Source organism: Channa argus, chromosome 15 (assembly GCF_033026475.1).
Source record: "Channa argus isolate prfri chromosome 15, Channa argus male v1.0, whole genome shotgun sequence".
NCBI lineage: Eukaryota > Metazoa > Chordata > Actinopteri > Anabantiformes > Channidae > Channa > Channa argus.
In genome coordinates, this window is record NC_090211.1 from 5271975 (window position 1) to 5297809 (window position 25835).

Sequence of the window (25835 nt, forward strand, 5' to 3'; positions counted from 1 at the left end):
ATGCAGGAGCTATTACTTAACACACATAGTTGTAAATACTGTATGTACTGTACATAGTTGAACTACTGATAGCTTTAGTTACTAGTTACTTTGAAGATGTAGAATCCTATAAAAAAAAAATCTAGACAGCAATTAAATGATGATGTTTTATTGTGAATTAACCACCTGTCAGGATATAAAGTGGTTAAAATCAGCTCCGCCTTTAACAGCTGCTGCTTTTTGTTCCACACCAAGTCTCTCTAGTACCACAGATCTGACTTTTTTATTATTATATATTTTGCAATAATTGTTACCTTTAAAATTAGACTCCACTTGCACATTTACTGTTGGTTATTAAATGAATTTAATATAATACTAAATCAAATACATACTTTTTACTGCACAACATGTACTTTTGTATTATTTTATGGACATTTTAGAGCAAGTACTTTAACTTAAATAAAAGAAATTGAACTGGTACTTCTATTTGTAGCGCAGTACTTGTTGAGGCTTGCCCCAGTATTGAGTTTGTGTATTCTTACCACCACTGTGTTTGTACCTTTGTACCATTGTACAACCTTTTCTAATGAAGGACTGATAGAGGTAAACCCTTTTTTTGCCTCAAGTAATAACTTGCTAAAACCAAAAAACAACATTATTTCCCTAAACTGTGATTAAAAAATAATGATTGTGGAGCTTCTTGTAATTACTCCACTGGGTATGTTTGGTACATCAGGTTTGATTTCATTTTCAACAGGTTTAGGGAGATGTTATTACATTGAAGTAATAACATTATGTGACTTTAATTACATTAGTTGTGGTACAGGGGGAGAGACTACATCCACGCATGGCTGTATATGAATGTGCATTTGCATCAGTGTCTGCAAACACGTGTTTGTATTTAATCTTGTGAGTGAGCATTAATGCCCAAATATGTGTCCATTGCACAGCATATACATTTAGGCATTACAGCATGTTTATGCCTCACTGTGTGACTGTTCTCATATAGTGGGTGGTTTTTCTGCTGACTTGTGTATCTTTGCAGGCCTCAGGTTGGCTGTTGCCCAGAAGCCCAGTCGGTGAACCGCAGAGAAAGCGCATTGATTTCATCCCAGCAGAAATCCCTTCTCTCGGTACCCACCTCCCTACCCCGCCCAGCACCTGATTAAGCATTTGCAGGGAGCCATGCCAACACGATTTGTCATTTATCAAAAGTAATTAAAAGCAATTTCTTTTCTCTTGTTGATTGGGAATTGACTAATTGTTGAGTCTGTGAAAACGGGGGAATAAATAAAACAGGGAAGGATGAATTTTACATAAACTCAGAGGAAAACATAAATGCTGTAAAATGAGGGCCAGACATCTGGCTCTGTGATTTCCCTCTACATGATTATGACTGCAAAACGAAACAGTTGTTTAGTGCATTCTGATATACAGCCCATAGGCAGTAAATAATATATTAGAAACAGCATATTGACTAACCCGATTTAAAAGGGGGTTTTTCACTTCATGTTCTGTGAACACAAGAGTGGAAGGAAAATACAAACACTGGTTGGTTACTTGTTAACAGAAAATGAAAACCGCTGCTCCCACGTGTGCCGAACGGGATATTTGAGCTGGTAAATACCAACGTCTCAGTCTGAGAGGCAAAACAACAAGACAGAAGGTACAGTGAAGAGAGGGAGAGGAGCTGAAAGCCATCCCGCAGTGGAGGTTACCCTACGTCTATCCAATGAAACCAAGCAATACAATTTCAACATTACCGGTAACAACCTCTGAATGCACCATTACCTTCTATAAGGGCAGAATGAAATGTCAGAATTGATTCTAGAGGGGAGGGTTGAGATGTAAGTGGGCAGCTAAGGTGGCCATTTTGTTTGAGTGGTCCTTTATTTGGTGTCACTGGATCATTAGCAGATGGCGAAAAAGAGCTGGAGGAACATGAAGAAGATGTGGGCGACCATCATAAGCATCTCTGGTGACAGCATGTGAAAAATAAAATAAATATATTACAAAAAACCCACCAAAAACAAGCACACAAACACACACAAGGGAGAAATCAAAGGGAAAAAAAGTCATGCAGAGAAGCCAGAGGAGTCGTTTAAATTTCCCACCACTTTGTAAATAACTTTAGCTGCACAAATACCTGGCTTTGCTCTGAGCGGATGAAAATAAAGAAATAAATAAAAACAAAACAAAAAAAATCCAGCCAACTATTTATTCTCTGCCAACAAATGGAGCAGTTGCTTCAATGAGATGATTTGAATATCCCTTTGAAGGCTGCAGATGGACAGGCAATACTATCATTGCCTGGGAACACAAAAATAATTGGGCAACAGTGGGAGACGTGTACGTTGACGTCTCTGCTGAGACAGAGCCCAACTCAGGATATCTAATTGAACCTCTCACTCTCCTGCCTTTTGTTTACATTCTCATTCATCATAAAAAAACTCAATTACTTATGTTCCTTAACATGTATGGTTATTAATGTTCTAATTATGCTTCTCTCTTCTAATCTTTTGCCTCGCAATTTCAGTGATATATGCCTGAACAACACGGCGAGTCCCCTGGAAGTAGAAGCAGAATTAGGAATCTATCTGCACTAACACACCTTCTCCTGGGAGCCATCTTACGAAGAGGGAAAGCTTGTCATAGTTTGTCTATACATGGGGATTTATGCCAGCTCACTGAGCATGTGTTATTGTATACGGTCTTTGTTCGACGTGCATTTCGAAGCAGAAAGTTGACTAATCAGCCCTCGCTAGCAACAGAAAAGATGTAGCTGGGGAAACTGACAAGAACAACTGAAAAATGTCCAAAAAACAAAGCAAACTAGCTCTGGTCAGCTCTTCTTATTCTTCTTGTGAAAGGCTATAGGTATGACAGCTTTAGAGGTATGAAATAATGTTGGTGAGAGCCTTGAGGAGCCCCTGCAGAGAGGCTGAGAGGGTCCTGTACTGCCTCAAGCAATGAGTGTTCTTCAAGGCTTTTCCTCAGAGCACTTTTACAAGAGCACAAATTAGGTGTAAGGAATGCCTGTGTCGGCGGCGGGCGCACCCAGCCAGCACACAGAGCAAGGGGGGGGCGGGGGGCAGAACTTGGATGACAGTGAAGAAACAGAGGGTGTCATAAAGTGTTGAAAATAAGCTCTCACTTTCAAACATTTACGGCAGCTCAAATATCTGATGATACCTCTAATATCTTTTAATCTTTAATGTGAAAAATTAATCATCCCATTCATTATTTTAATAGCTGTCATTTTTCTCTCCCCAAAGTGATGATTTATAACCATTAAGCCCTGCGTAGGCTTGTGTGAGAGGGATTTATCGTAATGTTTGCAGCAGGTAGCCTCCAACCATATTTCATTACTCTGACAAGCCATTAAAATGCCCTGGTGATTAAACAACAGCTCTGAGGTCAATGTGGATGGCTGTTTCTTTACCCATGCAGAAGCACGGCAGTACAGCAGGTGGGGACCCGTAGCCACAGCTTAACAAAGCCCTTTTCCCCCTGGTTCCCTCCAGACTGGCGATCATAGTTTTAGATCTCTATCTGTTGTGTGAGGGCGACAGGGGAGAATGAAACTAATGTACATACACAGAAGCCACAATGAAATAAAGTTAAAAATGGGGCTATTATGCCTTTTTTTCCTGAGAGCTTTGACACTGTGATAACTGTTCACTTAGCAGAAAAACTCCAGCTTCAGATACTCTTACACTATATGCATCTATCTGTAATGCTCAGTGTGTTGCAGGAGTTATTTGGAGATCACATATACTGTAAATATTACACTTACAGTCTACACACTTGCCTCTTCTGCTTCTAATTCAGTAATTCCAACATGCAGGGATGTGTTGAGAACAACCAGGGGGTATCTGGGAAGTGCCGTCACGGGCTGCCTCACCAGACCCACCCGTTTTAAGGGCTAAAGAGTGACTCTTGAACCTTCTTGTAATTTCAGGTATAAAGGCTCTGTTAGTTATTGTTAAACCTATTAATGCACAATATTTCTTTAGTAAAAATCATATCACTAGAGCTACAAATTTAGGCGGGTCTACAATAAGAAGACCTCGAAACATAAAAGTTATGCATCTATTCAAGCCTCTAAGTAAATCATGCATATGTACTAATTTTTATGGGTCAATTAATTTTCACAGAGACAAAGGATTGAAGCTGATGCTACTGTTGATGCACTTCTTGTGTTGTCCTTCCAGCATTGATTCCACCAAGAGGTTTCAAAACACAACCCTTTGGAAACTGAGGAGAATAATTGTATTAATCCAGAAGCATTTTTGCTGATTTTTATGTCATGACAAATGTTGTGAATAGGTAACAGATCTGGACTCCAGGTAGATAAGTTTAGCAAAGGTACTCTTTTACTGCTGTCGGGAGATTTTCAGAATTAGGAGCGGCATTATGTTGTTGAAATAAGCCTTTTATATAAGACCTTTTTTTATGGAAAAGGCATCATCTGGATGGCAGCATATGTTGTTCCAAACATAAATGTTTTCCAACACTATAAGCGCCTTCACAGATGTGCTTGTTAACCATGCTGTGCACTAACGCACCTTCATACAATCATTGATGATGCTTTAAAACTGTGTATGACAAATCAGATGCCCCCTGTCATCTTTAGCATCGATTTCTAAAAAGAAATTTAAATTTCATCAAACCACAGGATGGCTTTCCGCATTCCCTGTTTATTTTAAATAAGCACAAGTTTAGAGAAGGTGGTGGTGCTTCTGGATGTTGTTTATATATGGTTGCTTCTTTGCATAGTAGAGTATTAATCTAAATGAGTGGATGTAGTAACAAACTGTGTGTGCACAGTACAACATACTGTATGCTGCCACTGGGCTAGTACTGAACTGGGACAAGCTAGGGTGTTTTGCTACTGCACCACTGTAATCTAAAATGCATTTTTGCCTTTTCCATGCTGGATAACTTCATGTAGATGTACTGTTTAGCATCAGTGCAACGTGGCAGTTGTAGGGGGAAAAAACTCTTGACTGTTTTATTTTGACTCACTTTGATGTTTTTAACTGATGAAAAATGGGATGATACAGTAAAAACCAGAAACAATAATAAATAGCTACGGTATGAACAAAAGACTGATTCTCAGAAAATGTTTTAACATGGCATAAAAAAAGTGTTTGCAGGATGTTTTTCATATGTTAAAAAAAAAGAAAAGAAAGCTCTTCCAATTTGCTTGGTTGAAATGTCACTGGAGAAGTATTTGGAGAAACAGCAGCCTGAATCACAAAATGGTTTCCCTTCAATCCCAGCAGAGAAAGCTAAATGAACAGCAGGCCGGGAGTTACGGGAGGATTTAACTCCCCTGCATGTACGATCATGTCTAATGTCCTGAATCCAACAGGCTGGATTGATCACTGATGCCACATCTGACAGTGACTGACAGTGCCTGTAATTGCTATGTTTGCTTTGGGAAAAGCACAAACTACCATGGTGGGACTGTGTGGATAAAATATGCAGGTGTTTCTCAATCACCGACAAGACCAGATCTGGATATTACATCAAGGTACACAATGGTCATGGTCTGTCTGAATGCCTGCGTGATGAGAGCTATTTGATTAATGGATAGGATCAGCAGTATCATTTTTGGCATGAAGGTATCATGAAAAAACACGTGCTGTGATTCCCAGCCGTAGTTCTCTTTCTCTCTGTCTCTCGCTCACACAGAGTTTTTTTTTCACCACTTAATCCAACTTTGTTTTCATTGCTCACAAAAATGGATGCAAATTTTAACTTTCAATAAATTATTAGTTCAGTTATAGAATACAGTGCTTTTAAATAAAACAGTTGGAGCACAAATGTGACCTTTGTGCACTGTAAAAATCAGGAATTCATAGAACAGATTTTATGAATACATCAGTCCACATGATGGGAAAGACCTGTGTGTTGTTCACTGTAGCTAATGTTAGTCCAGCCGCTGAAAACATCTGCACAGTTGGAACCACTGTTCCGGGGATGCACATGTCGCGCCAACTTTCAGTCCGAGAAATGAGCAGCTATCTGCCATGTGTAAAATGCATCTATCCTCAGAGCAGGCGTGTCGCTTATTCATTTTAACCTTTCTGTGTTGATGATGTTCATTGTAGCACAATGTGACGCACAGGGTTACTACAGTAAGATAGTATGTGTGTGAGATTGTCACTGTATGTAGCGTTTCGTTTTTATGCAATTTGTCTTTTAAATTAGACTTCACCCTCACCCATGTTGTCTCTTAACATAACTTTAAGTTGTTTCTGCATTTTGTAAGTACATAAAGTCTTTCCAGTAGTGTCAAATGGTGGCACTCCTTGAGCATTCTATAGTGACACTAAAAGGTACCTGTGGCATCAATAAGAGAAGCCGTTATTCCCATTGCATCAAACAGTACCATTCCTGAAGCATCAGATAGTGACGCCAAATGTTACCTACCTCACTATAATTCACCAAAGATTTGACACCTTGGGAAGCTTCATTATGGGATAAGAACATGTTGATTGTTAAGTGTTAATTTATCATTACATGATACAAATCACAGGTAACAGATTTTCTCTGCTGTTATTTGAAGGAGGCACTAGTTTGAACTATGTTGTATGTTGCGGTGGGTAACATAAACAAAATGAAGAAATGTAGGCAGTAGAATACATTGGAAAGATGTGCAGACAATTGCCGGTACTTCAAATTTGGGCCAGTCATGATGGCTTAAAGCACATTAAACAGCAGAAACATATATTGCCAGAGAGATGGGATTTCACCCTTTGCCAGAGCCTAAAAACTCTGTGTTGTTAACATTTACAGCTCCTGTTCCTGAGGGAAAGACATGATCATCAGTAAAATCGCCCTCATAGATTTGAAAGTCTGAGATGAAAATTGGGACATATACTGTAGGCCATGATTTCTACAGTTTCATTTCTTCTCACCACTGATGCTCGGCTCCGTTGTGGATGAATGTTAGAACATGCTGTTTGGCTGCTCCTGCTTCCTACAACGATTCAACAGTTGTCACTGAGACAGAGCTTAGCTGCAGAGGGAAATTTGCATTCTAATGTGTCTCGTCTCGTGTTTGTTGTGTCCCTGATGAGAAGTACAAAAAAAAAAAAACTGTGCTAATTTGTAATAGATATCAAAATTCCCAGCATTAAAAAGTTAATTACCACAGCCGTGATAAACGACAGATAATGCCATTTCTGCAGATGACTGTTGTTTCCGCCAACATGAAAAAAAATATATTTAGTATCCAGCTGTAGTTCTGGATGCAAGACGAGGAGGAGGGGGTGGTGGTGGGGTACTTGTAATTCTGAATATTTTTTTCTGCAAGTTAGCAAGTTTTTCATCTATCAGCAAGGCACATTAAATCCCAGCTGGTCAGATGCTAGACTCCTGATGCTCGGCTTTAGACATGAAACAAACTACTGCTGAAATGAAAGCAGTTCTCGGAGCTGTGGAAATTCGACTCCTGCAAGAGTATTAAAAATACATGTTCAAATGAATCTTGGCGATGATGACAAGTTTTACCATATTCTTCTTGAACTTTTAATGTAGCCAGTTGCAACATCAAAGGGAAAATTAAATATTAAGGCTATTATCTAAGCTGTTCCCAATATTATTCAAGCTTAGGTTATTTATATAGTACAGTAATAATTATGTTATATAAGCCGGTTTTCAGTTTTGAGCCAACATAATGATCAAGCGGTGGTTGGTTTGTAGTTTTGCAACCCAAAATGAGTAACCTAATTTATATATTTGCTGCAGTAAACCCAACACGATTATGTAGATTTATTGTAGCAGTCCTAGGTGGATATTGTAAATGTAAATATATGTATAATTGATGACTGCAGAAAAATAGATCATTTTAATACAGTGAATGGGAGGAGTAGTTTAACTTTTGGCAGAGGCCAGCGCATACTCAACATAATTTCGTTCATCTATCTATTGAGAAAAAAAAAAATTAAACAAACAGTGAATTATTATCTCCTTTGATTGAGAAGAATCACAGTAAATCTGGAGCTACCTAACCCAGATTACCACTGTTTACCCACCAGTGAGACAGTAAATACTCTGGCTGACATTTGAGGGAGGTTAGTGTGCTCAGAGAGCAAAGTGGAAGTGGAGGCTCAGATGAATTTGTCTGACAAATGCTCCTGGAGTATGTGTTGTCGGCTGTGCTTCGGTGAGGCCCTGGACTGGGATTTGAGTCTGACTGAAGCCAAGCAAAGCATGCCAGATCACTAATTGCACAATTTAAAACCAAAGTCCCTGGCAGCTTGTCATTTGAAATGGAGAGAAGAGCCATTGCTTAATCAGTGAGCTCAACATAGATCTGCAAGGCTCTCCACTGAGGAACCCCAGACGTACGTGGCTGAAGCTCAGTGTCAACAGCCAAAGCAAAGACAAAGTGATTGGCTGACTGCTGGTGCCACTGCGGCTGTAACTGAAGCGTTTTATGATCTGATACGTGAATGTTATTGGATGATTGGATCGCTGTGCATCAAACACTGGTGCAGGGACAATGGTTTTATTTTCATTTAATTGGTCATATATGACTGGACAACTGTTGCTCACAGTTGGTAGTGATGAAGTTCACAGCAGCCATTGCACAACTGTGTGGCCATTGTGGAATTCCTACAATAATTCTACTTTTACATTCACTTGGCAGTTTTATCTAAAGTACTTTTTTCCTACTCCAGTACATAACCCACATTAGGAGCAATTGTTGGTTTAGTACCCACTTCAACATATGAAGTAAAGGGCCAGGAATCAAACCACTTGCACTGCTGACCAACACAGAGCTACAGTGACATGTTGAGTTTCCTATGAAATATTGTAATTATACTTAAGTGAAGTGAGGAGGTTTTCTATAGGGCTTCAGCATGCATTCCCAGAAAATAAACAAAATGAATGATTTTATGTACAAATGGGACTGCAACTGCAACAAATGCATGAAACAAGCTGTAAGATACTGGCCTATTTAAAGAATCTTGTAAGAAGATTCAGACTCCTCTTAACCGATTCTCTTTGTTCCAGACATTCCTGAACCTGGAAACTTGTTTTAATTAAACATCCAAAATACCTTTTTAATCCTTGGCAAGACTGTGAACACTTTGGAAAAAACAGCAGCAATGAGAACGACACCCTTCAGTCTTCATAATATATCATAAAATTTATGTTTCATTGCTAGTACAACCTAACTCTATGGGGCATTAAATTCTCCATTTCCCGTTATAGCTATGTTAAAGGGTTCAGGCAATTCTCCACTGGCTATTGGGAGGAGCTGTAAACATTACTACTATTGAGGCCGGGTTGTATTTTGGTGAGAACATTAGTGAACAGACAACTTACTCATCGCTGCTGCGACATAAAACTGAAGTGGTGTTCTTTTAGGTTTGGGCCTAACGAGACAATACACACATTCAAACGCACACACCATCAGGGAGGCAGACAGACAAAGGGGTGGAGCTGGAGACACGCACACACACATTCACCAAAGTAAGGAGAAAAAAAGAAAATAAAAAACACTGCCCTGAAGTCAATTCCACACTCAAGCAACATCCGTCTCTGATCTGGGAGCTTTCTTGCAGCAGCGGCACAACAAGAGTGATGCGGCACTGAGGGCCATGAATTAAAAAGTCAATATGTAAAACCATAGAGGGATGCCATTTTGAAAAAGCGTTCCATCAATGGAAATCATATTAACATGATAAAGGGCAGATTGGGAGGCGAGGGCATTGATTCAGATGCTGCTCCGTGGCCCGCCATGTCCACCTCAAACATGTTAATGAATCGCGTCGCAAAAATAGAGGTGGGGCAGGTTGACGGGGGTGAAGTGCATCTGTGTGCAGAGGGAGGGTTGAGGGGTGGGGTGTGGAGTGGGGGGGGGGACAGGGCAGCTTAAAAGCAACAGGAGGAGGATTGGGAGCAGGTTGTTGGCATCCCAGTGAGTCAGTGTCACGGTCTCAGTATCACTTCTGAATTGTTCTCTAAAGATGGAGTTTTGAGGAGGATTGCATAGGTGGCTGACTACTGTGATTTTTTTCTTTTTTTTTTTGGCAAGTCGGGAGTGGATCCAATTAGAATGAAGCCTGGGAGAGAAAGATGAAGTACTAATGCCACCCAGAGACCCAGAGTGCAAGAGCAGAGAGAGCAGAGGATTCACCCCCTGTTGACCATGACTACAGACACATAGCCTGGGGGAGGGAGCATCCAAGGCTTCACATATGCACAAACACACACATACATACACACAAGCACACACATAGAGAGAGAGTGACATGAAAGCAACAAGGCAGTGCTGCCAGGCCAAACAGATGAATTACTTATCAAAGACGTGCACAGCAGACCGGCTATGAGGCTGCTACACAGACAGCTGGGGCATTATCAATTCACCTTCAATTAGACATAGTTGGCACTGCCTGCCAACAGGACCTGGAGTATCAGTATATTCACAACGCATAAGTTCATTCAAAAAAAAAAAGAAAAGAAAAAAAAGTCAGAGGATCAGGTGGTTTCTTTTGGGGAACTCAATTATAACAGTGTTGTATTTTAAAAAAAGAAGCATAATTTGTATAGAAGGACGACAGTAAAAGGATTAGTTTCAATGCCATAGGAGGTGAAGAAGAAACAGAAGAGTGTGGGAGGTGGGGTGCTTTCCTTCCTTGGAGTCTGATGGCACAGCACCTTTGTTAAATATGAACTAATTAAGTGGAAAAATGAAAGTGTTTCATCTTCATTAGTATCAGACAATAGGACTATGAAACATAATTGAGAGTAGTTCTACTTTAATAGAATGAACAGAAGTCATTTGGTATTGAAATGTGCAGGGTGATTTAGCCAAAAGAAAGTGTATTATTAGATTTAATAGAATACCTACACATGATCAATGCTCAGAGCACAGGTGGTAGTTTGTCTCAGGTTCTTCAAATGATTAGGCCGACAGAATAATGGCCGGCCGGATTCATGTTGCTCCTGCATTGATTACAAGGAGCAGCCCATTTTTCATCAAGTGGGGCTCCGCACACCATTTATTAAGCCTTTACACATGTGACATAACAACTGGTGAGTGCATAATGCACCACGCAGACTGGATTTAGTGAAATCAGGATGCAGTGGCGAGGCCTGTTGATGATAATGATGAATTACACCAAGTGGCAGAAGCAATATGGCAAAAAGTATGCGGACACAAACATTACATCATATGTGATTAGTCAGTGTTGTTGAGTATTAGTGAGGTTCAGCACTTATGTCGGATGATGGCATTGCAATTGATCTCAAACATAGTTTGATGAAATAGTTTTAGAGACTGTCCTGAAAAATACAATTTCCTACATGGTTTGTGCCAACACATTATTTATGAGCAACAGCAACATATTATTGTCAGCCACCTCTTGCAAATGTAGTAGATATGAGTCAAGCAAAAGAAAAATTTAAGTGACACTGTAAATAGGGTTAGAAAATCTCTATTGAGAGGGGGTCAGGGTGGATGGATGGGTCACAAACCCAGAACTCTCCCATCGTAGATACAGCAACATTAAGTCCAATGCAAAAGGTGTTTTAACTATAACCTAATCCTGTAACATTAAGAGAGTACTTAACTAATACTAACCATGTAGTTTTTGTACCTAAACCCAACACAGTTGCCTTTAAACTTCAAACTAACTTAAATTTATTTTTGTGCCTACAAAACTATGATGATGGGGACATCTGGCACTTCAGCCACCATTATGGTGCTATTTCAAGGGACACTTGCTGCTGTAGGGGTGTAAAATTGCTCCTATAGGTCATATGAGAGGGAAGGAACAAACAGCCTACTTGATAATTTAGGCTGCAAGATTTGTTGGACCAACCAGACATAATGGGAAACTGCCACAGGGCCCAAGATCCCCAGTGTCCCATAGCATCAGATTAATGTTGGAAATTTGCACCACTAAAGTCCAGTATCAACAATGAACTCAACCTGCATTATTACCTCTTTATGTGGCCTTGTAGAAGGTCCTTTTGTCAAAACCATGTTTTAGGACTGTAATTACATAGTTCATATGATGCAAATTTCTAATAAACTTTTGTAGGACAAATGAAAACTAAGAGAAAACCCTTGCACTGTATCTAATGTGAATTCAACGAGGACAGGGTATACAAAAGACACAAAGAAAAAAAATTAGACTTTTATTTTGTATTTGGGGTCCAGTGGCAGGTATCTGCTCATGGGCTCTTTACAAAACCGATTTAGCTTTTGTTTGGTGCAGTTGAAGTTACTAGACCTTTTCTTGCTAAACCTGAACAGGCCCACAAAATTGAATGCACACTGAAGTATCATAATATATGATCGTAAGCTGTAAAACTGAGACTTTCCTTCAGTGGAACTAAAGCAACCAGGTCCATAGGTGTCCACATACATACCATAATGTATACACCACACACAGGCTAATACCTCAAGTTCACAGAAATTGTAAAGAGTTTAACTCTTGCAGCATGTGAGCGCACAAAGAAAGGCACAGTGCACAAAAGCAACACGGTCATTTTTAAAAAACATGAGCGCATCACAGGGCCCGGCCATATTGAGACGACTGTCTTGAGAAACAGTGGGTCTTTATCACTTCAAAGGCTGACATCCCTCCGGCGTCTCGGGGAAGCCATGACTGGCACTCGTACAGCCCCTCTTTCTGCTGCATTTGTCCAATCTTAGAAAGCCCAGAGTCAGGAAACACAAGGTCTTTTCAAAGTTAGTCAACAGGCCTTTGAAGCGCAGCCAACGGAGTCAGCAACCCAGCGACAAGGTGCCGAGCCATTATCATTCAATAGACAGCCGGGATTTTGCATATTTAACAGGAAATTTCACTTTGCTTTTTTGACACGGGGCATTATGCATCCTCTGTACATAAAATCCATCAGCACCTTGCCAATTTTGTTTGTGCTTTTCCCATTTCGCTGGGGAAATGTGTTTCTCTTGCAATGCACACTACATTCAAAACATGCACTGGAATTAAATTATATGTCTGTTTGGACAAACAAATTGGACCACAGGTTCAAGGTAAACCATTTTACTCATTTATTTATTTTGTTAGCTTGTTTGTTTTAGTGCCGATATAACCTTGCGGGTAGAAAAGCCTTAAATTGTGACATTTGTTATCTTGGGTTGTTTGTGAAGGAATATGTGTTTAGATCAGTTTCTTCAAGAAGAAAAAGACAAAATAAGGTTATACGCGTCAGGGCCAGAGAATCCAGCCTTAAATATTAACGTCATAAAAGTCACGTATTCGGTTTAATGATAAATTTCCCATTTCCAGAGAAGCTGGGACATGGTGTATGCAACACAATAGTAAACATGTTACTCTCACACCTTTTTGAGACATGTTGCCGAATTCATGTCTTTGTACTATTTACAATTAAAAAAAGGGTTTCAAATGATTTTTAAATTACTGGGTGTCATTTACATTTAACATACTGCATCAGCTCAACTGAAAATTGGGCTTTTGCAAGTATTTCCTGTCTTTTTGTCCAAAGAGGTTGATAGCAGGATATAAAGTTTGTGACGACTACAGTATGTTCCCTTGTGGCCTCTTTAGATCTGACAAAGCTCTCAACTCTGTCCTGTATTTTGAGCTCATCTCTCAATAAATACAGTGCTGTAGAGTTGCATACACATGGTAATTAAACAATTCATTTTTAGTCACATAGGTGTGGGTTTAATCTAAAAGCTCTATGCTTCATTATAGATTTTGTACTCATGTCATCAGCGTCTATTAAAACCCTGCTCTTAACAATATATAATATATACAATACACCAAACTCATGTTGTGGATGTTGTAGGCAAAGCTTTACTCTTCATTCTCAAACCGTGTCAATAAAGGATAGAGTAATTGTATTGATCTTAAACCGTCCCATGAAAAGAGACAAAGAAGGACAGTTTTATTTTCTTCTCTGCAAAACAAAAGCATACTTAGTACCAGGTACTGGTAAGAACACCGTAAGCCTCAATTGTCCATGTGTCCACGGTGAAGTGGGTGGCATTGAAAGGACGTAGGCTGTGCCAAACAAGACATTTACACACACATATGAACAACATGTCATCCTGTATATCAGCCTTATGAGCACAGTCAAATGTTTGCCCTTCGAAGATGTATGAAAATGAAGGCCAAATGGTTTTGCCCTTTAAATTATAAAATCTATGGGTTGAAACGGCAAATTCTTATTTCCAGACTCAACAATTTAAACTGAATGCCACAACTCCTAAGGTAAAACCCACTTTGGCAGCTAGCCTCATGCTTTTTAATTACAATACATTTTAACCAATACATCTCAGCATTAATATCTCTTTTTCATTGGAGCAATGACTGCATCAAAAGCAGGAATACTACAAACATGACACAGCAGACAAAAACAAGTGATACATTTACAAGTACAGGATCCACCCTTGGTACTGTGGCATGAAAGCTGAAAGCATGTTTCAAGACTAATCAGGTTTGCACTGATGTATAACAGTAATAAGAAAAGTCAATTGTACAAACACCTGTGTCTCATCCAAAGTAGCAGAACGTCTGGTACTGCAAAGTCATTATTTTTAAAGCAGAGCTGCACACACTCCTGGACATGCCCCAAAACTTGTGAGTTACAGCCATATGGGTAGTTTTGATTGAAAGGAAAAAGTTGGTGCCCCTCCTCTGGGATGTGAATAAGGACAGGCTTGAACTCTACAGAGTGATGTCGTCTTAACAGCTTCTGTTTAAGAGTGAAGAATCTCCTTTCATGAGCAATTCATTATTGTAAACTCCTCAGTAGAAACAACAGCAAAATCCATCCACAAAAAACAGTGTTGACATTTATTATTTGGACTTGAGGGCACCATGTTGTCTTGCTGGTGTCTTCACAAGCTTAGTGTCCCTTAGCAGTCGCACAGTTTTAGTAATAGCCGCATTCTCACCCACTGGGATTTGCTCCGATGACCCAACTCGACTGCATCCATTCTTAATGAGAGGCAGCCAGTGCCCGTTTTGTCATGTGGGCTGTCAGCTGTCTGTCCCTTGGTAGAAGGCAGCAGGGAGAGCACCCAGCACCCCTCGGCCCCCCGGAAGGGCAACTTCATAGGACGGGGTCCCACAGCGAGCTGCTAATGATCCATATGATGGCCTGGGCCAGCCATTGTTTGGGCTACATTACCCAGAGTGGGACAAACAATCGTTCGCTGTGTCACTTGATAATGGCCCAAAAAGCAAATCTCATAGACCTTCATTCTTCACAAGGGTAATTAATTCGCCGCTGTGCTGGGATGCCTTGCCTCTTCTAGCTCCTCTCACGCTGCCCCTACTATACTCTCCCAAAGATTTCCAATTGTTTTGCAGACAATGGTTTCAGAATGCAGTAAAAGACCATTGATCTGAGGGCTATTTGCAAATACCTGTCTCCATACAGAGAAATGCATCTTACTCTGTTGCGTTAAGCAATTCTACATTTTAATGGGTGGACTATTGATGGTTGATGCCAAAAGAGTATGGTATTGACGTGCTCAAACACATCCACAATGAGGTCTAGAGGGGATAACACCAGCTCAGCACAATAAATATTAGGAGAGGGATCAAACTGAGGAGGAGGCATTGCATAACATCGCAGAATCCTCATGAAAAAAGTTACTATCATGAGTGTGATGATTGACTTTTTATGATCAATGCTGTACATTCAAAAGTCTGCAGCATCACAGCTCCCAGTAAGCAAGTCGGATCTATACTTCTCAGACTGGACTACGTAGTAATTACAATTGCTGATTAGCTACATGGGCATTATTGGATGTAATTAGGTGTTGATTAAAATTGGAACATTACTTGAAACAGCTCAAATGAGAGTGATAATAGCAGGGCCAAAAACTAAACCTATATCTCTATTCATCATTTAAAGAAATGCACGATAAATAACAAAAAAAATAAACATTTGCTCTCCCTGTTTCTGTATTACCAATAAATCCCACGCACTGAGAGAAATTAATGATCTTTCGATGAAACAGAGACAGCACGAGACAAGACAAATGTCTGTGCTTACATCAAATGTTCCTAGATACGAAACAATCCAACCACACCAATAAAACAATCAATGCTAACCTAATCTCTGCAGCCTCAGCGGCACTTGCTTGCCATTTCTTAGCCCCAAAATGAAGAGGAAAAGAGAGCCTGAAAGGCATAAATAAATAAACCTCCAACCACTCGTATTCTATTGCTGCCACTAAGGATACGGGAGCACAAACAGCCATCACACATCTACAGTATATAAAGCTCATTTCGGATAGGAGGGCGGCTTTATTCAAGCACAGAGGTGAATTACAAACACTGTCACTTTCAAATTTGGTTAAAGGAGAGAGAGAGATAGAGGAAGAGACAAGGCAAGGGAGGCTGAGGATGAGTCATCTCTGCCAGTCTGGTTGCCCACACTTCAGATACGGGTGGGGTGAGCCCCCTTCTTTTTTTTTTTTTTTTTTTTTTTAAAGGGGGAGCAGACTGAAGTTGGCCTAGTCAAAAGGTGCTTTTGGGGGGGTGGGGGATAAGCTGGGCACTGTGTTTCAAATGGGGACACTCGAGTGGGTAAAGCCTGCCTTAAAGAGAGCTGCGCCTTTTTCTCCCACTGTGACTCTTCATACCTTCACCCAAGCAGAACTAAGGGCGCTGCTCGCCGAGATACAAAGGGGACAAAGTCAGTCTTTCACACTTCCACACTCCCATGTCTGCATACCCTGAAAGGGAATGTGTACGTACTGTACAGCACAGAAAGACACTCACAAACACAGACCAAATACGCACACACCCACACACACACACACACACACACACACACACACACTCACAGGCACAAGACTGCTCCCTTCTGGTCGCACCATGTGCTACATCACCTCCCCCAACCCATCATCACATCGAGAGCAGAACGTGGCTGGATATTGTCCAGATGGAGTTATAATTTCACTAATGCTCACTCAAATGTCAATGGGGTCCAGTGACAAAGGATTCTTAATCTCTCATACGAATTTAGCGCTCAAAGCAAGAGAAGAGGTGGTGTGTGTGGCAAATGTGAGGGAGCTGCATGAGGGGGCATACATTACACATGACTTGTCTCTGGCCTTAATAAGTGTTCAGTGAATTCAGCTGATATTTAAATCAGCAGGCAGGAAGAAGGGAGGAAACAGCGAGAATGCTGAGCGTGTTGAGCTCTTGAACTTTCTTTTATTCACCTGTCCCTGCTCAGAAACATCCTCCGCAAATAAACATTGTTGAGTTGCATTTGAGCCAAAAGCTGCGCCTCGCAAACACACCCATCCCATCAGCCTAAACCACTTAAGTGGGGCAGCAACAGAAAAGAGCTTCCCCCCTTGTCCCTTAAGTGAGACGCTGCAGTTTCACTATTTGCCCAAATTATACTCTGCTGTCGGTAGGGCCGCCTTATCCTCAGGAAGTGATGAATCAAAAGTGAAAGGTTAAAACTGCTGCAATTTGACTTTTTTTCCTCTCGCCGCCGTTGAAACCTGGGAAAAGTCGAAACTTGACAATGTATTTCAGAAACTGCACGACAGTCTGTTCGGCTGCAGGTTTGCCTCTGCGCCCATTGTTCTCAAAAATCCATTAAAAAACAGCTTGCAGAGCTGTACTGCTGCCTTCACAAATGTAATATACATCGGGCAGAGCAGCACTGTAGTTTTATTATTTTATCTATTTGTGCTGCAGTGTTTTGTTTTGTTTTTAACAACAATACTATCTCAGAGCTGATAATCTCTCTAATGAGGACTATTTTCCACTTTTAATATCATGTCTCACTCTTGTGTCTGGTGACAGTTAAAGATGTCTTCATGTAGGATTTTGGTAGCATATAGCAGTGTGCATTTCATTTCCAATGAGTGTTGGAAACTCAATGTTAATAAAAAAACATATCCAAACACCAAATCCATTTTGTTTCTTCATGTAACAGCAAAACAGTGCAGTGTACAGACGACACATTATGGGATCTCTGAGTATTCGGCTTAGCTCTTTCAAATAGATTCAGTCTTTTGGAGCTAAACGTCTGAATATTTTTTCATTTTCATGTTATTTCAACAGTAAGAGGATCAACACTTCTTGTCAAATCTAAAAGATCTTTTTGGTAAAATGAGTGTAGATTAAAGGACTATTATGACTGACATTCAGTGATTTTGTTTTTCTTTAATTTCTTTTGAACATAAATTACCTTCACAACGTCTACACACACTCACACACACACACACACAGGGACCATTGTTTCCCTCTAGCAGTGGCCCTCATCAGAAGGGACAGCTCCTGCAGTTTCGGCACCAATAATTACTTGACTTCATGTCATAATCAAATCCCTTTAATAAAGGGAACAATTCAGCGATTGCCTGGCGTAATCAAATTAGCCCGAGTCTTTTTGGATTTTCAATTATCTCCAGTCGGCGGAGCACTTTATCCGGGGCGCTGGCTCCAGCTCTGACTCGGAGCTCTGTGCTGCACCGGGGCTGACAGCAGCAACCTCACAATTACAATGAGGCCGGGCTAATGTGATGACAAGATCGCCTGCCTGCCTTACTTAGCCTTTCATTTGTGCTGGGTCTCCTCGGTGTCCCTGGGCTTGTCATGTCCATGTACCTGCTCTGCGCAGAGACACCCCAAAACACACTTCTGTTTGCTGGCTCTTTATATGGAGGCCAACCAGCATTAAAGCTGTGGGTATAACATTTATTCTTCAACAGTTTTCAAAGAAACAGTCTCTGTTGTCTTCTTATTCATACAGCTTTACAAATGCACACATGGAAGCTGCTCGGTACAAACACAGCCTTGTACTGTTCTCCACTGGCTTTGAAGCAAAGTCAAGTCCTTGACACTGGCAGCCACCAGTGGAGCAAACAGTACAAATAAGGCAACTATGGCAGCTGGGTTCAGCTTAGCTGTTTGGTTAGAGGAAAAAAAAAAGGGATGAAATGAAATGCGTGTTGGCTTAATGAGCCCACAATATGCTGTTTGGTACTTTTAGTTGCAACAACACTGTGATGTTGGGTAACCATAGTAAGCAAGGCCAAATTTGGAAAAAGCAAGCTGGAAGTATGAAATTGTTTAAAAACCATAGCTCGGGTCTGTGTCTGCTCTGTCTATTCTTTATTTTCCTGTAAATTTCCAATTTTTTTCAATCTGCTGTCTGGGTAGTATAACAATCATTAACTACTAGCCCAGAAATGTATTTATGTGTAAACTTTAAGTACTCAAAACAACAAGTTCTCCAACCTTTATGTGTTTAGAAGTTTGTTTGTCCCTACACTATACCACCAGGACCAAAACGCTGGCTGCTATAACATTAGTTTTGTACAAAACAGGCAAAAACACTGAATTACAACTGTGCAAATATATTGGTTTGATTAGGTTTAGCCACTTTGACATAAGAGTTATACATAACATAAATAAAAGGAGTTATACATGAGGCATAATGGCCGAAACAGGATTTTTCCCATAGGAAAATGGAAAGAAGTGGCCATAAAATAGTGAATATGATTTTCTGATCATGAATTGACTTATCATATTTTCAGGATTTGATGAATTCATTTGAAGAGTCTATAAAGGTTGTAGGATTTATTTTTTTTCAATCCCCATTCATGTGTGAATTGAGCAACAAGCTTTGAACAGAGGAGATTGTTAGTGTGCATGCACTCGGCCCAAAAAAATGGAAGCACGAGGGTCATCTGGAAAATGTTAACAGCTGGAATCCAGAAAAATTGTGATTTTTTTTTCAGCATATAAGCCACTGAGCAACTTGTGAATGGTTGCCATGCTACACTCTGGTATCCAATCAGAATAAATACTGTACATACACGCTCTAACTTGAGTCTAAAAGCAGCCTATATCTTTAGTGACTGTGACTTTATTCTACGCACAAAATGCTAAATATACATCAAAGTGATTTTAATAATGAATTTAAATAACTATATGAATTTAATAACTAACCATTCAGAAAAGCTGAACTGTTACCCTGGTAGCGCTAAATGGAGAAGTAAGGGTAGAGTCCTTTGCATTTAAAGCAACAAAACTGTTCAAAGAAAGGCTGCAACAGATAAAGTAAGAAGTAGGCTGTGGTGTTTGATGCTTGTGGATATTTACACAAGTGTGTCACACAAATCTTCAAAAGACCACAAAGAACTGATCTTACAAAAGAGGTATAATATGGTATCTTTAAAAATATATGTTTGCCTTTAAAGGAGCTTTATCTAAACCAGAGGGCATTGATACATTAGTGCCAGTATGTTACGCACCCAGTGTCATGATCTGCTACGAGAGAGGTCTGAATTTGTTAAGAGTGCATTTTCTTAGTGCTCCCTGCTACGTTTTCCTCTGTTAAATTAATGTTTTGAAATTGCTTTTAGATCATAATTTAATTTTGGATCTGTTTTACAACAAGCTGTTTTGTATGGATTTGCCTGCAATGTCTTGCCAAGGGACTATAGTAAACAAAACAAAAAAGAGTCATAAAACAAATCTAAACAAAAGCTCTCAAAGTATGACTAACAGTGTTGTTTTCTACCTTTATATACTGTGCAGCCAAAAACATAGATACACTGTGTCATTAAAAACAATCATCTTATTCAAAATAATTACTGCAACATTCCAGCCTAACACAGCCATTACTTGTACACTTTAAATCCATGCATATTTATCCAAAGGTCCCACAGCTCGCACTTAATCATTTGTCAATACTCTAATCTGATTTTAAAAGTATTTATGTTGAGGGGGCTGTGAAAACACTGAATACTGAGAGATCAACTTAATTAGCTACTGTTTGTACGATGCCATGTTTGACGTGACCTCTGACCCCTTCACTGATTTGTCATTAACTGTTGGACTAAAGTGGTAAGAGGCAAAATTAAAATCTGCCAAATATCAGAGGCAATCTAACAGACTCTATTTTCCTGAGGTGCATCTCACGGCTGCGGCAATTGGGGAAGTTGCCAACACTGCTCTTGCTGTTGCATTAAAATGAATACAGGCAGCACCACAGCCACTTTCCTGTGTGTACTTTTTATAAAATTTACATCCAGCTGGAAATAGCCTGTGCAGAAACCTGTGTGTGTTCAATAAATGTATCTTTGAATGGTGAGCTGATAGAAAAGGCCTTGAAAATAACATATTGACTTGGATAACTAAAATCTGCTCAGTCATCCCAAAGCTTTTGGCATGATGTAAACTTTATCCAGTGTTTATCAAAAAGTTTCACTTCTGCAGATAAACAACTGACACTGTAACTAACTAAATCAAGGAGTTTCTTTTCAGCCAAATTTGTGAAAATGTGTTATGTCAACCTTACAGAGAGATAAAGTTAGTGTGGAAACTTAGAAACACACTATGAACTCTTTATGTTGAGAGTCTGGTGTCTTTGGGACACCACAAATCACACTTTCCCAAAGGAGTAATTCGTGCTCTTATGAAACGTGGCAGTAACAGATAATGAAAGGAGAGTGAAAATCTTTGAAATGTATGTTAGAAACCAGAAAACAAAGGGTCTTTCACATAAAATAATACATCTATACCACATATGGCAAATAAAAAAAAAAAAGTATAATGACTGGCAGGAGGAAATGGAGCATTTATTGCAGACAATTTTCACTTTTTTCACAGATTTGGTGCTCTAGTGAGGATTTCTGGCAGCAGAATGAAGTATGAATGATTGAGTCAAAGTAAAGAACAATGTGTTCATGGAGAAACATGTCACCAAGTGTAACAGTGTGGCTCATCGACGTGTTGTTAATAGTTTTAGGACAACAGTTGAGCTCTATGGCACAGAAGAACACAGATGACATTTGTTAGTAGGATGGTTTGGGGCTTTTTACTGGATTTGCTGACTCTAGAAAAACAAATAAAATATCGTATGATTTACTCTTTAAACTATAGTGTCTTGTCGCCCTCCTCAGTGAGTCTGAACGCTGTCTTTCTAGTGTAAAGTGACTTGCCTAAAGGCAAGTCAAAAGTAGCACTATTCATTCTCCTCTAAAACCTGCCAGTCTAAAGATTCAAAGCAACTGCTTCTAGTCACAAGCCCACTAGAAAGCAATGCACAACTGCATCAAATATCGCCATAATTTAAAATTACACTTCAGTTCTGTTTGCTTGTGAAAGAACAGATGGATAAGTACAACTATCCCTCCATTTGCTGTAAATGCCCTGTTTTTTGCTCACTGACAGTTTCATCGATGTGATTATTCGCCCCTGTTGAGTTTTTTTTTTCCTCTTCAATATTCTCTGTTTGAATATTATTCCATAATCAACACAACATGCTGCTGCTTGTCTGTGTTTACATCACTGATTTGCATTCAAATCATATTTTCTCTTTCTTTCCCAGCATGCTCAAATGCAGATGCTCCAGAAGTAGCTGGGAAAAAGGTTGTTTGTGCCAAACATATTGTAGGAATAAATAAACGCTTTATCAGGCCATGGAAGGGAGTAAAACCTATGTACGGGGGAGGAGCTGGACTAAAAAAAGGAGGGAAAAAAGACTCCATTGTCCTCTTTCGAACGAGCAGTGTGAGAAGTGATAATTAACCGGTAATTAATTTGGCGGTGTTTATCTCAGAGCAATGTGTGCTCTGCGAAAGATTAGGAGAGCTTTTTAATAAGCGGCATAGAGTTTGATTCTGCCTATTTCCGCCTGCAACAAATAAGCCTGTGTTTGTTTATTCCAGACAGGCAGCTGGCAGAGAGTCGCTGATACGTTCACAGGAAGGCTTTCCCAGTTTATTCTCAGTCTGCTGCTGCTGGTGGAGGCCTGGAACTCTGCATGTGCTGTGCACCTGACATCAGAACACTGTTAATTATGGAGAGATGCTGTTCTCCTGCAGCATTTTATTTACAGAACTGCAGCACATTACTGATACTGATTTAAAACACAAACATATTACGTGTTTTTTTTAAAGCACTGTGGAGCTAGTTAGGTGAAAAAAGTCCACCAATTTGGTGTAAAAGGAAAACAAACTACACTTTTGGCATATTCTTGTATGTTATTATTTGCGATTTTTCTTACATGCCTGGGTTTTAAATAAAGTATCCTTTATTTGCACAACAACGATTTTAGCAGGACACTTTGTACTCTGGGTGGTTGCAACAGTAACTTCTCAGTTTTCTGACATTTTATCAAGAAAATAGCAGGCATAACAATGGGCAAAAAATAAATAGTAATTGCAGCACTAATTAGCTTGATATTTTCATGCATATTGGCATTTTAATCCCATAAATACAAAACAAACTAAAAAAAGTCTTTACACATTTTAGGGCCCAAACAGTGTTGTTCATTAATTGAAAATGGCAGAAAAATCTGTGTATTAAGGCCCAGCTCAGTATATGTCATCAACCCCTGCAATTTCCTGCTGTAAATCCCCCTATAATGTAAGGGAGAGACAAATAAAGAAGGGCATTAGATGACCTTGTTACGAGAATTGTTTCCTGTATAGTACTTGAATTAATTAAAAAAAAATTAAACACAGGCGTGTTAGACTGATAAATAAATACTTCATTCCTTCACATAAAAAGGTGTTCGTGGGGTTTACTGCTGTGGAAAGGGAGCAAATTCAGAACACTGCTGCCATCTACTGGCCAAGACTGAGAAAAAAATACAGTGATGCGTAGCCTGTCAGAGATGCATGAACAGAAGTGTTACATTCAAATGTTTGAATGTAACACTGCTGACAAGATTTTTATATATATATATATATATATATATATATATGTGTGTGTGTGTGTGTGTGTGTGTGTGTGTGCGTGTGTGTTGGTGTGTGTGTGTGTGTGTGTGTAGTGTCTCACATTAGTTGATATTTCAATGTATTAATCACATGTAGCATAGAGACACAATTTAATCCATCTCTTGTTCACCTTTTATACAAATCCAAACACCTGCTGTGGAGACCTGCTGCTGACTAAGCACTAAGAGAGACAGAGAGAGAGAGAGAGAGAAATGACCATGTATTTGTCATGACATCTATCTGTAGTCCCAGCTGTGTCCACAAGATGTCCCTGTGCAAACAGAAATGCCATGGGTGCCTACCACTCCTCTGTCCTCATCCGACCTCTTTCAGAACTGCAGCAACAACCCAGCATGCCCCCTTCAAAACCCCCACCGACCCAGCCCACACTCTGCCTGCCTATACCCATCAGCCTCTGCATCCTCAGTAGAGGAGAGCCATCATGTTACCACTCTGAACCCTGCTGAGGAAACAGATTCAGCTGGTTAAACAGGAGTTAAATCCTCTTGAGGAGCAGGAAGCTGCCTCCTGGTATATATTTAGCATGGACACAGTCACTTGGGGACAGGCTCGGTGAGAGGCCGCATCCAAAATGTCACACAAACCCACACTACAGCCTACTGTACGTCCTTCACCGGATGACCTAAATCAATTGTCAGTGCACACAACAGGGTAAGTGCCCCCTACTGGAGCTTGACCTTAACACTCCTTTCTCCTGTTCAAGATTGCCTGCAATCTGAAAAAAATGGAAAAAAATAAAATTAGACTGCTTGCAAACACAGCCGGCCTTTGAATAATGAATAGGAGATGAACAGCGTTCTAAACAATAGAGGCCCCAGTGGCCGATGTGCAGCTGTTCGGATGGCTCCCAGCATGCACTTCACTCCTGGGCAGTCGGTGGTGCCTTTATACCCTCTAATACAGTAACACACAGAGGCCGCACCTGCTGTCCCTGTGGCTGCCCTGGGCTCTCCAGTAGCAACGCCACACAGCCAATAAAAGAAATATGAGCGGGATGTAGCAGGAGGGCAAATACACACACAAATACACGTATGCACACACACACACTTATACAGCGCTCCTACTCTCTCTATGAAGAATGAGGATATACGAGCACACAAAATCCAACTCTTTGTCTCTACTACCCCCCTCCTTCCATTTCCATCCTTTCCCTCTCCGCTCTCTCTTCATCTCCCCACGGCAGAACTGACTAAAAGTAATTATACATGTTTAATAACTTCAAGGACTATAAAAACTGCTGTCGGGGGGCGAGGAGGTCCAGTTTAACGACGGTGATAAAAATGAGGGTAAGGAAGAGGGGACGGGTGGGGGGGGGAGCGGTGACAGTAAGAATGAGCTTGTGAGAGCCTCTGAAACATCCAGGGAATTACGCTGCATGAAAAGTAGTTCAGGCCCATTTTGATGCTAAGTGTAAACTCTTTTGGCATTAGATGAGCTGCGTGGCTCCCCAACAGAGGCCAGCGTCTACAGTGCTATCCACAATCCTCTTCTTTTCTGTCTATCAGCAAAGCACAGAATATGCCATGCCCATGTACCTCGGGAGTATCATCTTTAAAAGTCAAACAGACAATGGCGATGAGGGAAAACCTGTTTCAAAGGTGCTGAAGTGAAGCAAATCTCTTGTAGCTTGCATCCTGACGGAGTCAGACACTCGTGGGCCAGGCTTGTATTAGTTTGAATTCTGGGAGTGTGGGATTGACGAGACAAAGCTACGCTGTCTGCTGTGTGAGAACACAGGGCGGTGAAGGAGAGATGGGGCTTTTTTTTCCTATAGACGCTGAGTGATCCCAGGGTTAGTTCTGAATTTCTCTGCCTGCTCTGACTGACTGCAGTTCTGCCTATTTGGTGTGCAGCACAGCATGAAAATCCCCCGAATAACCCCCAGTTCACTCATTCCCACAGCAGCTTGAACACAGAGAAGACTCGCCATGTTTTGGGCAAAGGAAACACGTATTGAACACGCAGCTCATCTACTTTTACTGACCTTGGCTCAGTTACATTTTTTGCTTTCGTTTTGTTTTCACTGTAACCTCTGATCATCGAATTATTGGAAAAAGTGTAGATTTTTCTCAGCCTTCTCTAACTATATAGTGGAATT

At 40.3% G+C, this 25835-nt stretch overlaps 1 protein-coding gene across 8 annotated transcripts in view; it reads right to left on the minus strand.

Moving 5' to 3' along the window:
* The window catches only part of LOC137099933 (RNA binding protein fox-1 homolog 3-like), a 380706-nt gene that overhangs the window by 183708 nt on the left and 171163 nt on the right, over window positions 1–25835 (minus strand). The gene's annotated exons all lie outside the window — the stretch shown is intronic.